This window comes from Tamandua tetradactyla, chromosome 10 (assembly GCF_023851605.1).
Source record: "Tamandua tetradactyla isolate mTamTet1 chromosome 10, mTamTet1.pri, whole genome shotgun sequence".
Lineage (NCBI taxonomy): Eukaryota > Metazoa > Chordata > Mammalia > Pilosa > Myrmecophagidae > Tamandua > Tamandua tetradactyla.
In genome coordinates, this window is record NC_135336.1 from 45,660,592 (window position 1) to 45,671,965 (window position 11,374).

The following is an 11,374-nucleotide window of genomic DNA, read 5'->3' on the forward strand; positions in this document are numbered from 1 at the left end:
CGGACGTGCCGCGGCCCCGGCTCCGCGGGTCCGAGACAGCTGCAGCCTGAGGCTCCAACTCTGCCTTCACCTTCGGCCAGAGCCTCCCCTTCCAGGCCCCAGAGCCCAGGCTATGACCCCCAGGGATGCACCTCCTCCGCACCCGGCCGGGGACTGAGGAGCTAGAGCGCGGAGGGAGGAGATTCGCAGGCCAGGACACGCGCACCCGGCCGGGCAACCGGTGGCTTTGAAGGCAGGGGCCTCGCCCGGCGCCCGCACACAGCCGGCAACGCTGCACTCACCTCCTGGTCTCTCCTCGCGCTCTCCCACCACCTGGACTCTAGACGCCCAGGCCCGCCGCGGCTGCGCCGGATCGCGGGCTCCCAGCTCTCCTCGCCCGGTTACGTCGCCTCACCCCCGACCCCCGCTTACGATTGGCCGAGCTCCGGGAGGGGCGGGGCGAGGGCGCTGACTGACATCCGCGAGTGCCGTGTGCGGGGTCCGGACCAGCACTCGGCCCCGCCGGCGTCCTGCTTGCCTCGGGGTTCCTGAGCTCTTCCCCACCCGCCGGAGGTGTGGCCCTTCTCGCAACCCTGCTTCTCCTCGTCCTCATGGATGGGTTTTCCCAGCGAGCATTCGCCTCAAGGCTTTGTTCTCGCCGACGAATGTGACTTTCACCGTCAGAGTCCCTACTCCGGCCGTCTTTGCAATAGCGGAGTTCATTGTTGCCTGTAGCGGAGCAGAATGATTTGCCAAGCACTAGCCGGGTGTCGGCGCTCCCCGAGTCTTACCTTGCTTTGACATTAATCGATTTATTCTTATACTTGTCCTTATAACAGTCCGGTTCCTTTTACTCTCTTTGTATATGACGTGGATGATGCACAGGACTTATAGCAAAAATGCCAAAATACTTTTTTCTTTCAATTCTGAGTTATCCTATTTTGAACACTTCTAACCGGCAACACGAAGCCAGCAGTTGTGGTCTGCCCCGTGTTCCTTAGTCCTCGTAGTTCAGCGGCGTTAACCGAATTTATCCAAACAAAATGTAGGCCTGAAAACGGACCTGACCCAGACTATTATACAGACGCTGAGAAATAATACATATAAATTATAACTGACATTAATTAATTTTACATTTATTAACCACAATGAATTCTCCATGATCGTTCAGATGTTTCGGTTGCAGGCCTACGTGCACAGGTGACCAGATCATGAATGGGATAAAAGGAAGTTCTTCCAGAGGGTAACCTCTTCTGAAGAAATTATTTCATTCTCCTTCCTCAAGGAAATTCAACCTTCTTGGGCGTTTTGTAGTCGTGAAAGATGGCTTCTGTGTCTGTCTGCCTGAGGAAGAAGTACCCCTACGCTAGACTTGTATCTGATTAAGTTATCTTCCAATGGATGGTACCTCAGTCACCTATCTTTCATAGCTGACTGACTGGTTAGCATGGAATGCTTAAGCAGAACATGATGACTTCTAGGTCATAGTTCAGAGTCCACACTCCCAATTCAGCACATTTAAGGCAGAATGATACTCTGGGAAGAATAAGCTCTTTGGATCCCCACCTGCCTGAGTGTGATACACTGCTTTGCCTCTTATGAGGAGGGCTTAGGCAAGTAACTTAATTTCTCTGAATTAATTTCTCTTAATTTCTGGTTTCCTTAACTGTAAATTAGGGTCAACACCACCTGCACTTAAAAATAAATAAGAAGAAAAATAAAAAGTACCTATCCCAGGGCCCAAGATCTTGAATTCCCTATTTCAAGTTGTGGCAACAGCATAAGGAATTCCATTTATGAAAATCTAGCCTTGAGAGTTGGGAAAAAAGAGAGAGTATAAGGTTTGTATGATAGGATATGAAATCAAAGGAATTGTTCTTTTTTTTATTGACAAATCTTCACACCCATACATTCCATACATGATGTACAATCAGTGTCTCACAGTATCATCACATAGTTGTGTATTCATCATCATGATCATTTATTAGAACATTTGCATCACTCCAGAAAGGAAATAAAAAGAAAAATGAAAAAGCTCATACACACTATACCCTTTACCCATGCCTCTCATTGGCCACTAGTATTTCCAACTACTCAATTTATTTTACCCTTTGTCCCCCCTATTTATTTATTTTTAATCCACATTTTTTTACTCATCTGTCTATACCCTAGATAAGGGGAACATCAGACACAAGGTTTTCACAATCACACAATCACATTCTAAAAGTTATATCTTTATACAATCATCTTCAAAAATGAAGGCTACTGAAACACAGTTCAACAGTTTCAGGCGCTTCCCTTCACCCACTCCAATACACCATAAACTAAAACAGGATATCTATATAATGCATAAGAATAACCTCCAAGATAACCTCTCGACTCTGTTTGAAATCTCTCAGCCACTGAAATATTATTTGTCTCATTTCTCTCGTCCCCCTTTTGATCAAGAAGGCTTTCTCAGTCCCTTGATGCCAAATTCCAGCTCATCCCAGGAGTTCTGTCCCACATTGCCGGAAAGGTTCACACCCCTTGGAATCATGTCTCACATGGTGGGGCAGGGAGGGCAGTGAGTCCCCCTGCCAAGTTGCTTAGAGAGAGAGGCTACATCTGAGCAACAAAAGAGGTTCTCTGGTAGTGATTCTTAGGCCTAATTTTAAGTAGGCTTAGCCTATCCTTTGCAGGACTAAGTTTCATAAGGGCGAACCCCAAGATTGAGGGCTTACCCCATTGATTTGGTTCTCCTCACTGCTTGTGAGAGTATCAGAAATTCTCCAAATGGGGAAGTAGAATATTTCCATCTTTCTCCGCAGTCCCCCAAGGGGACTTTGCAAAATTTCTTTATTCACTGTCCAAATTACTCTGGGATATATCAGGGTATCACACGAACCTGTACAAACCAACAAAATCTCATGCCTTACTCAAGATTCCATGTACTTATGGTGTTCAACTAAACTGATCGTACAAGTTAAATTAGGAAATGTGCCACCTAAAATATATATTTTGCACCAAATAAACATCTCTCCCTTTAGTCTCACTTAGAAGTTGAAATTTTAAGATATGGACACTATCATCCTTTACCCTGTATTCTGATCTACCTAGTCCTATCCAGATCAGCTTCATTCGTATTTCTACCCGAAGTCAGATCCCTTTTTCAACTTTTAAACAGTTTCTGTATTGGGTACTGCTGACTTTCATAGCTTCAGAGCTCTAACTCTGAGTCTCAGGTGTCATATAAATAACCGAAGTTTCTGGGAACAACCAGGTTATAAACAAACAGCTCAGTATCTCAGAATTTAGAAATAACAGTTACAACTCCTGAATATATGTGACCACTGTAAGAACTTACACTCTAAGACCTTTACAATAGTCCCCAACCTGATAACCCATGTTCTCAACTTCAGTTCACCAAGTTTTTATATTATAGTTAGTCTATATGGTCAAGGCATGATAATATTTGTCTTTTTGGTCCTGACATTTCATTCACCATAATGTCCTTAAGGTTCATACACCTAGTTGCAGCCTCACAACTTCATTCCTTCTTTTTTTTTTTAATTAATTTATTTTATTTTATTTTTTTACATGGGCAGGCACCAGGAATCGAACCTGGGTCCTCTGGCATGGCAGGCAAGCATTCTTGCCTGCTGAGCCACAGTGGCCCGCCCAACTTCATTCCTTCTTGAGACCACTCAGTAGTCCATTGTATGTATACACCATAGTTCCCCCTTCCATTCCTCTGGCATTGTACCCTTAGACCACCTCCATCCATTGTGGATCCCAAACACCACCACCATAAACACCAGTGTGCAAATGTTCATTCCTGTCTTCACACTCAGTTCTCAAGATATATACCGAGCAATGGGATTTCAGGATCATATGGCACCCCGCCCCTAGCCTCCGTGGAACTAGCACGTGGCCTTCAAGGGACTGCACCTCTCAGTTTCCCTACAAACTGTAATTAGTTACATCTCTTTCTTGGCATTTTCTCTGGCGCTTGTTTCTCTCTGGAACTGGTCATTTCTGATGCAAAATTGGTTTCAATCTTAATGTTGCTAAACTTTGTTTCTCTAAGCAAAACAAAGTGTGGAACCTAAGCCAAAGCAAAGGAAGCCCTGTTACTGATATAGCTACCTTGGGGGATATTCACTAGCAAATATGGCTTCACTGATGGCAGAAGCTTGGTGTACAAGCACTCCTGAGTCATCATCAGTTCCTGATTCAGTCCCCTTGCTACCTCTCTTTGAACAAGTGACTGAAATTTGGGCCTCAAGAACCATTAAATCATTGTTTAAAATAAGTTGCTGCTGGGGGTGTGAGGGTAGTTCAGTGGTAGAATTCTCACCTGCCATGCAGGAGAACCAGGTTTGATTCCCAGTCCATGCACTTCCCAAACAAACAAACAAAAGACACCAACAAAAACAAACAAACAAAAAACTCAACAAATGGTGCTGCAATAACAGAATATTCACATGGAAAAAGAATGCAATGTGACCCCGCCATACAGCATACAGAAAATAAAAATTAAAAAATAAGTTGTTGCTGGTCACGTTAGGTATCAACCACGCTATTCCAAACACATCTGGGACAATGAGAGGATGCTGCCAAGGGTGAGAGATGGGAGGGAGAAATAAGCACTGCCACTACCATCTTGGTCCTCTCCCTCAAATTATGGGCTTCTTTTCCTTCTTAAAATTCTTAATCAGTGAAGGCTAATCCCTTGCTCCCTCATACATGTTTTAGGGAGAAATTAGATAAATTATTTTCTCACCACTTGGCTTCTCCAGCTCAGTAGTCCTCATATCAGACTCCACTAATAAGAAGAGTCATGTCAGGACCTTTTTAAAAACAGATTCTGGGTCCCACCACCAACCTGCTTTGTCAGAGTCTTAGGGACAGGAGTATTTGAAACCTGCCAGTTTGTAAAGCTCCCCAGATTATAAAAATTCTTTGAGATAATTTAGATCTACAGAGGAATTATAAAGAGTTCATACACTTTCCTTAATGTTAACTTCTTACATAAACACGGTACAATTATCAAATTGAAGAAACTAGCACCAATATAATAAATACTATTAACCAAACTACACACTCTTCAGTTTTCACCAGTTGTTCCATTAATGTCCTTTTTCAGATCCAACATTATATCCAGGACACCACATTGAATTTAGCCATCATGCTTCCTTATTCTTTTCCAATCTGTGACAGTTTTTCAGTCTTTCCATGTTTTCATGACCTTGAAACTTTGGAAGAATGTTGGTCAGGTATTTTGTAAAATGTCCACAATTTGTGTTTGTTTGGTGTTTTCTTGTGATTGCATTAGGGTTTGGCTTTGGGAGAACACCAGAAGTGAAGTGCTTCTCTCATCACATCCGATCACAGGGCATATGATACCAACATGACTTATTGTTGGTGAGGTTAACCTTGGTCACTTGGTTAAGTTGGTGTCTGCTGGGTTTTTCCACAATAAAATTTCAATTTTTTCCTTTCCAAACTGTATTTATTAAAAGTGAGACACTAAGTCAACATTCAGGAGAGAGAAATAAAGCCTTACCTTCTGAAGGCAGGATATCAAAGAACTTGTGAGCGTGTGTTAAAACCACCACAGTAGTCTTTCCCAGAAACTTTGTGTATTTATGTAACACTTGAGACTCAGACTTAGGGCTCTGAAGCTATGAAAGTCAGCAGTACCCCATACAGGAATGGTTTATAAGGTTGAAAATGTCATCAGACATCTAGTAGAGATATGAATGAAGTTGATCTGGATAGGACTAAGGTATATCAAAAGATTGGGTAAAGGATGATAGTGTCCATATCTTAAAACTTCAATTTCTATGTGAGACTAAAGGGAGAGATGTTTATTTGGTGCAAAATTTATATTTTCGGTAGTGCATTTACTAATTTAATTTTTTTGGTCAGTTTAGTTGAACCACCATAAGTACATGAAATCTTGAATAGAACACGAGATTTTGGTGGTTTGTCTAGGTCAGTGTGATGCCCTGATATTTGGACAGTGAATAAAGAAGTATTTACAGGGTGCCCTTAGGGGAATGGAGAGAAAGGGGAAAATTCAGCTTCCTTATTTGGAGAATTTCTGATACTCTCACAACCAGTGGGGATAAACAAATCAATAGGCCTAGCCCCTGATCTTGGGATTCACCCCTATGAAACTTATTCCTGCAAAAGATAGGCTAAGCCTACTTAAATTTAGGCCTAAGAATCACCCCCACAGAACCTCTTTTGTTGCTCAGTTGTGGCCTCTCTCTCTAAGCCAGCACAGCAAAGAAACGCAGTGCCCTCCCGTCCTACATGGGACGTGACTTCCAGGGGTGTGACTCTCCCTGGTAATGTGGGACAGAAATCCCAGAATGAACTGGGACCTGGCCTCAAGGGGTTGAGAAAACCTTCTTGACCAAAAGGGGGAAGAGAAAAGAGAAAAAATAAAGTGTCAATGGCTGAGAGATTTCAAACAGAGTCGAGAAGTTATCCTGGAGGTTATTCTTATGCATTATATATAAATATAACTTTTCAGTTTATGGTGTATTTGAGTAGCTAAAGGGCACAATGTGACTGTGATTGTGAACACGTGTGTCTGATGTTCCCCTTATCTAGGGTATAGACAGATGAGTAAAAAATATAGATAAAAAAATAAACAAATAATAGGGGGAACAAGGGTTAAAATATAGAGAGTAGAAGGAAATACTAGGGTCAATGAGAGGAAGGGGTAAGGAGTTTGGTATGTATGAGTTTTCCTTTTTTCCTTTTATTTCTTTTTCTGGAGTGATGAAAATGTTCTAAAAAATGATCATGGTGATGAATATACAACTATGTGATGATATTGTGAGCCATTGATAGCACACCATGTATGGAATGTTTGTATGTTAAGAATGTTTGTGTTCTTATGAAGCTTATGCAGGTAGTGGAGAAGCTTAGCCTACCTATAGTATGCCTAAGAGTTACTTCTGGAGGCCCTCTTCTGTTGCTCAGATGTGGACTCACTCTATCTAAGGCCAACTCTGCTAGTGATATCATGCCTTCTGCCCTGTGTGGGACTTGACATCCAGGAGTGAAAGTCTCCCTGGAAACATGGGAGATGACTCCCAGGGATGAATCTGGCCCTGGCACCATGGAATCAACAATTCTATCCTGACCAAAAGGGAGAAAAGAAGTGTAACAAATAAAGTATCAGTGGCAGAGAGAGTTCAAATAGATTTGAAAGTCTACTCTGGAGGTTGCTCTTATGCAAGCTTCAGGTAGAACTTGCTGCCTATCATAACCTGCCAACCCCCAACCAGGAGCATTCCAGCCAATCCTAAAGAACATCTAGGGCAATATATAAGATTCCACATGTGTTCCAGGCACAAGAATAACTTTCCAGAAACCTACAACTTCCAGATGGGTCCCTGGTCCAGATAAGTCCTGGAACCCAGCCCAGCTTCTCCAGGACATCAGATAGTTCCATCTCCCTACCCCATATTAGTGACAGACCCTTCCAATATTAAAAATTTAGAATGGCCATAGCCCAAACAACCCTAAAGAGAGGGATGGAAACATCAAAGGTGATGGTAGAGTTATACAGAGAAGATAGGATTTAAAAAATGAATATGAATGCTGAATCATTAAATTGATATCTCTTTTAGTCTCCAGTATTTTAGAGCAGCTAGAAGTACAAACCTAAAATTGTGGAACCCATGTCAAACTCTGAAATATGTTCTACAACTAATTGTGGTGCTGTGCTTTGAAATTTATAGCTTTTGTGTGTATATGTTATTGTTCACAAAAAAAAGAAGGAAAAAAGTTGATTGTGATGATAAAAAAAGTATTTAAGCCCTCTAGCCTCCTATATTCTGGAGCAGCTGGAAGGAAAAATATGAGGGCATCTTATGGTAGCCCATGACAAACTCTGGGATCTGTCCTGAAACTACTTGCTGAAGAGTGCTTTGAAAACTATTGCTTTTTTATTTCTTTGCTTTGTATCTATGTTATACTATACAATAAAAGAAGTTAAAAAAAGAAAAAAAAGAATGTGTTGTATGTTGTTTTGTCAATAAAAATATTTTTTTAAAAAAGAATTTATCCTGTTGCTTGAAATTCTTCAGGAAAGTTTTTTAAGCCAGTTTTTCCTAGTTCTTAGAAGAGCTGCTACTTTTTTCTTATTCTTCAAAAAATATTTTTTAAATGAGCAAAAACGGAATGGGGTATTTTTTCCCCTGAATTTCCAGCTCTCAAAATAAATTACCTTGGTTTTTACAGCAATACTGAAATTTGTTCTGTTATGTCTAACTAAAATGCGATTTTGCTAATTAAGTTCTTTGTTAGTTTTATGAACTCTAGTGTCTAGATTTCTCAAATGTTCTATTCCGTTGATTCACAAACTGAATTTTTCTCCTGCCACCCAGGATCCCATGTCAAATGACTGTTCTGTGTCTTCCCTCCTCCTTCAAGATTTCCAGATCCTAATCTCTTTAAGCTGTATATATGGTATGGTTAATGCTTCTTAAATGTGTGTTGTTCTTTGGCATTCATTAATAAGTTCAAAATTTCATTCTGTCTAGTTCAAGCCTTTTTAGTACAGCTCTTCCAAGTAATTAGATGAGAGTATTTCTCATGTAGACATAGAGACATATTTCTCATGTAACGTACATTACCTTGGAGTCATACAAATGCTTTAAAAGATCCAGATTACAGGAGCACTTTACCTACCCCATGCATTTGAAGAGCAGGTTTCCCCAGTTTCAAATATACTTAGATGTGTCTCAAAACAATGACTAGTCATATTTTTACACACTTTAGATCTGTTATCTAAACTATAGATCTTTATACAATGTACTTTTTCATTTCAATCTCTCCCCTCACATATTTAGAAGAATACATTTTTAGGGCTAAATTAATAACAAAAAACATGATTATGAATATGAAAAGGCAGTCCATAGACTGGAACAATATATATTTATATATAAAACCAATATTAAATGACAGATGTGTATCTAAACTAGATACAGAACTTTTACAACTCAAAATAAGGGGGGAAAAACAACCCAGTTTTTAAAATGGGCAAATTTTCAAATACTTCAGCAAACTTTGGGACAACAGACCAAAAGAAGATGGAAAATAAATGAAAAGATGCTCAAATCATTAGTCATTAGAGAAATATAAAATAAAGCACAATGAAATATTACCATACACCTTCAACAATGGCTAAAAAATCTTAAAAACTGACCATAATCATCTTTTCCTTAATTGGGAGAATATTTTCTTTAACTCAATGAGCACTTATGAAAGCTGCTTTAAAATCACTGTCTGCTATGAGTAAAGCAAATGGAATGAAAATGAGTGATAGGGGAACAAATGTTAAAATAAGTTTGGATTGGGATGCTGGTGGTTGGTGAGGGGGAGGGGTGGGGGGTGTGGTGTGTGTGAATTTTTTCTGTTTTCTTTTTATTTCTTTTTCCGGGTAGATGCAAATGTTCCGGGAGATGATCATGGTGGTGAATATGCAACTGTGTGATGATATTGTGAATTATTGATTATATATATAGAACAGAACGATCAAAAGTTAAGAATGTTTGCGTTTGTTTGGTATTTTTTTGTATTTTAAAAAAATTTTTTTTTAAAATCAAAAAAAGAAACAAAACTGACCATAACTACTGTTAGTGAGGATGTGAGCAACTGGAACCCTCATATACTGCTGCCAGAAATGTAAAATGGTGCAGCCACTTTGGAGATAGGTTTAATAATATCCTTTTCTTTTCAACTTTGCATTACCTCAGGCAAGAGTTTATTTATATTTGTAGTGTTAATCGATGGGATACATGGGTTCATACAACCCCTTTCAATCATGTTCACCTTCAATATGGTAATATTACTTATAGACCCATGAGTGAACTACCCCCTCTATCTATTCCCTTACATTTAAGTTCAACCTCATTAGCTAACCATTCACCCATCTCTAACTTCTGTGTATCTCTAGGCCCACTATATACTGTATCATATGCCTCTAATTTTACCTTCACCATGGTCATAAAAGTGGAATTATACAGTATTTATCCTTTTGTGTTTGGCTTATTTCACTCAGCATTATGTCCTCGTCTCATCCATCTTGTCAGGTGCTTCAGGAAGACCATTTCATCTAACTGCTTCATAATATTCCATCATATGTACATACCAAATTTGTTAATCCACTCGTCTGTTGATGGGCACTTGGATTGTTTTCATCTCTTGTTGATTGTGAATGATGCTGCTATGAACATCGGTGTGCAAACATCTGTTGTGTCACTGCTTTCAGCTCTTCTGGGTATATACAAAGTAGTGGCATTGCCAGATCACAGGGCAACTCAATATTTAGTTTCCTATGGAACCACCAAACTGTTTTTCATAGTGGCTGTACTATTATACATTCCCACCAGCAGTGCATAAGTGTCCCAATTTCTCCATATCCTCTCCGACACTTATAGTTTCCTGTTTGCTTAACAGCAGCCATTCTTATAGGTGTATCTCATTTTAGCCTTGATCTACATTTCCCTTATCACTAATGAAAATTAACATCTCTTCATGTGCTTTTGAGCCATCTATATTTGCTCTTCAGAAAAATGCCTATTCATATCTTTAGCCCATTTTATAATTGAGCTGTTCTTTTGTTGTTGAGTTGATTTCTTTATGTATATGGAATATCAAACATTTATCCATATGTGATTTCCAAATATTTTCTCCAATTGAGTTGGCTGCCTCTTCACCTTTTTGCCAAAGGCTTTTGAGGCAGAAAAGCATTTGATTTTGAGGAGTCCCCATTTATCTATTTTTTTCTTTTGTTCCTTATGCTTTGGGCATAGTTAGGAAGCTACCTCTTATTATTAGGTCTTGAAGATGTTTCCTATATTTTCTTCTAGCTGCTTCATGGTACTGGTTCTTATATTTAGGTGTTTGATCCACTTTGAGTTAATTTTTGTATAGGATGTAAGATAAGGTCCTCTTTCATTCTTTTGGCTATTGATACCCAGTTACTCCATGCCCATTTATTGGAAAGACTATTTTGTCCCAGTTCAGTGGATTTGAAGGGCTAGTCAAAGATCAGTTGACCACACATTTGGTGGTCTATTTCCATGTTCTCGATTCGATCCCATTGATCAACACTTCTATCTTTGTGCCAGTACCATACTGTTTTGACCACTGTGGCTCTATAAGTTTTAAAATCAGGGCATGTGAAATCCTCTCACTTCATTCTCCTTTTTAAGGATGCTTTTAGGTATTCAGGGTCTCTTTCCCTTCCAGATGAATTTGGTGACCTCTTTTTCAAGTCTTCAAAGTAGGTTTTTGGAATTTTGATTGGTATTGCATTGAATCTGTGGATCAATTTGGGAAGAATTGACATCTTAAATATGTTTAATCTTCCTATTCATGGACA

At 39.8% G+C, this 11,374-nt stretch overlaps 1 protein-coding gene across 2 annotated transcripts in view; it reads right to left on the minus strand.

Annotated features, from left to right (window-relative positions):
• The window catches only part of NXPE3 (neurexophilin and PC-esterase domain family member 3), a 58,113-nt gene extending 57,728 nt beyond the window's left edge, over positions 1 to 385 (minus strand). The window contains exon 1 of one of the 2 annotated variants that reach the window (XM_077118510.1): positions 282 to 385. The gene's annotated coding sequence lies outside the window, so the exon portion shown is untranslated. The remainder of the gene's footprint in view (positions 1 to 281) is intronic. The other variant, XM_077118511.1, reaches the window with a different exon arrangement.
• Positions 386 to 11,374: the final 10,989 nt, after the last annotated feature.